Source organism: Lepus europaeus, chromosome 2 (assembly GCF_033115175.1).
Source record: "Lepus europaeus isolate LE1 chromosome 2, mLepTim1.pri, whole genome shotgun sequence".
Classification (NCBI taxonomy): domain Eukaryota; kingdom Metazoa; phylum Chordata; class Mammalia; order Lagomorpha; family Leporidae; genus Lepus; species Lepus europaeus.
The window spans coordinates 17,691,626-17,694,854 of record NC_084828.1 but is presented as its reverse complement, the minus strand read 5'-3'; the positions used below and the strand labels follow the sequence as shown (position 1 = coordinate 17,694,854).

Genomic DNA, 3,229 nt, shown 5'->3' with positions numbered 1-3,229 from the left:
TTTTATTGACTGCTGTGTCCTCTAAGGACTAGCCCTAGTTGAAAGGTGCATTGAAACCTGTGGCTTAAATTTTGAGCTAGAAAGGGCTCTTCCAAACACTTTCCCCACTTTAAGATATTACGTTTTAAATATTGCAACCAGAAGACTCAGATGTTAACTGTACAATGGAGAAATATTTTCAAAAATTCATCCACCTAGAGTGACTTATGGAGCAACCAGAGGGAGCACTTCTCGTGGGTTTGCTCTTAACAGAACGAAGGCATACTGCTACCCACGTGTGTGGAGAGGATCAACGAGATGGTGAACAAGGTCTAGCAGAAAACAGGAGGGGACCTTCTGGTGGCTCCGTGAAGTTTGGGCCTATCCCTGAACAGTGGGGAGCAGGAAGACGTGCTAAGAATCCTGATGGAGAAGTTGAGGGACCTATTTCTCTACTGAGTGAAAGCTACTTAATCACCACTGATGCCCCTATCAGTGGCATCTATCACCAGAGCTGTGCCAGATGGTGGGATCGAGCTCATCTCTTGCACAGGCTCCAACGGCAGGCTCACCAACCTGATGGCTCTGAGAGTGGCTGCGGTGGCGGGGGCCGCATGATGGAGGAGGATGGCTCAGCCTACCGGATTGCACATCAAGCAGTGAAAATAATGTTTGACTCAATGACAACCTAGAGGCGGCTCCTCATGACACTGGCTACATAAAGCAGGCCGTGTTCAACTGTTTTCCGTAGCGGCTAGGAATCCTCACCCACCTGTATAGGAACTTTGATAAATGCAGGTTTGCTGGGTTTTGCTGGAAAATTGCAGAAGCTGCTTAGCAGGGAGACCTCCTGTTGTGCTACGTCCTCAGGAAGGCAGGGGAGATGCTGGGCAGATGTGCTTTGGCCATGTTGCCTGAGATTGACCCGATCCTGTCCCAGGAGGGATTAGCCTCCCCATCCTGTGCGTGGGCTTCATGCGGAAGAGCAGGGAGCTGCTGAAGGAAGGTTTCCTTTTGGTGCTGACTCAGGGCCAGGAGATCCAGGTTCAGAACTCCTTCTCCAGCTTCAAGCTGAGGAAGCTGAGGCACTCCTCCGCCCCGGGCGGGGCCAGCCTAGGGGCAAGGCACTTCAGTCACCTCCTACCCATGGACTACAACGCCTATGCTATTGCCTTCTACTCCTACACCTTCTCCCAGGGGGCTGCTTCTGGCTTCACCCCCTCCAAACCCAGGGCCATTGGATGCTAGAGAGGAGGAGTCTTCTTTTTCTTTCTTTCTTTTTTTTTTTTTTATACACTTAGAAGAAAATAAATGCACTTTATCCACTTAAAAAAAAAAAAAACCACCAAAATTTAAGAAGAATTCTTTACTCTGGTTGTCGGTTCTGCAATATGATTCAAAATGGAGTATCAGAGTAAGTCCTGGACCTGGATTCCTCACTTTGAAGCTATCATTGTCATTGATTGCCCACAGTGATGGTGCTGCAGGACCTCTGGTCACAATTGTAATGCAGGCAAGAAAGAGTTTACCTCCGAGCAACTACCTGATGAATGCCAGCTGCTCTGCTTACGATGCTGAAGGATGTCTGCTCATTGATTTCACGCTTCAGTGGCAACTTGGCCACATGTGGTTCTGTTATTCTTCCTTTGACATTGTCTCAGAACCTTTCATTCAATAGTCCATTTCCTTTGTGTTCTGCTCTTCCTTGTAGTTGTCTTGCTCGATTGCCTGGGTAACTAATAGATACATATATGCATATGTAGGTATGTATGCAAATATATATATATTTACAGGCTATACACACATACATATGTATATATCCTAGAAGTTTAATAACTAGCCAAGATATGTTCAGTATCAACCAGGATTTTATGTTTCCTGAATATTGTTTCCTTTGACATGAAAAAATCAGTCCCTCCTTAATTTCCTTCTATTATGTCTTTCTATTCTGTGTATGTTCAAACATTTATTTATTTATGTTAATCTAGTTGAACGGTGACAACGATAGAGAGACAAAGAGAGAGAGAGATCATCCACCTGTTGGTTCACTTCCCAAATGCCTATAACAGCAAGGGCCAGGCTGGGTCATTCTGAAGCCAGGAGCCTGGAACTCCATCTGGGTTTCCTCTGTGGATATCAGGAGCCCAAGCACTTCTGCCATCACCTGTTATCTTCCGGGGTGCATAAATTAGCATGAAGCAGAATCAGAAGCAAAGATGCTGTGGCTCCAGTATGGACAAGTGTCTCCAGCAATGGCTTAATCTGTGCTGCCAGGTCTGCCCCATTTTCTATTTTCTCTTGAATACTGAGGAACAATAATTATCATTAAAAGGATGCCTCTTTTCATCACGTGTGTTTCTAACTCTACCCTTCAAATTCTGTTTTCTCCTTATTTTTAGATACTCTAGTTACTATGTGTGTCCCCCTCCCCAGTAATTTAATCTTTTTTTCTTGACTTTATGTTTTCTTCCCCTCATTCTTTCCCTCACAAATTTGCATGTTTATCTTGCCATTATAGTGAACATATGCGACTTTGACCTCACTTCAGATTATTTTATATAGTGCATTACAATCACCTCTTTCCTTTTTTATCCTGGTACCTTGAAGGTAGCAAATCTTGATGGAAGGACAGTGTGATTGGGACTGGGTGCCTGTCTGGTCTCTCCTTTCCCTCCTGGGTCCCTGCTGTCTGTTTCTCACTTGGCTTATATTCAGTCTGGAAAGACTGTTCCCATTCCCATGCACTTCTCCAAAGAACGTTGTCCTAAGAATTGGAAAACCTTGATTGCACTTTATTTTTCAGCATACATTCCAAGGGCATATGAAAAAGGAGACTTGCATTTGTTGAAATCTTTCTTTTCCATTACCAAAATACCTACTCACCAAATCATATCCTCCCCCAAAAACACATGCAAAATTTATATTCTCTAAAATAGACTACATGCTCTTTGATAAGCCTTAGCTTAATGCTCATAAAGAGTATAACTTTTTTTAAGTATTTATTTTATTTGAAGGCAGAGTTACAGTGAGAGAGAGACAGAGAGAGACAGAGAGAGAAAGGAGAGAGGGGGAATATTCCATCTTCTGACTTACTACCCAAATGACCACAATGACCAGGGCTGGGCCAGGCCAAAGTCAGGAGCCAGGAGCTTCATCCAGGTTTCCCATGTGGGCATAGGGGCCCAAGCACTTGAGCCATCTTCTACTGCTTTCTCAGGCTCATTAGCAGGGACCTGGATGGGAAGTGGAA

General features: G+C 44.4%; 1 pseudogene; it reads left to right on the top strand.

The window, feature by feature from the left end:
- The first annotated feature begins 279 nt into the window (after nucleotides 1-279).
- On the top strand, nucleotides 280-1,227 carry LOC133750423 (N-acetyl-D-glucosamine kinase-like; annotated as a pseudogene).
- Nucleotides 1,228-3,229: the final 2,002 nt, after the last annotated feature.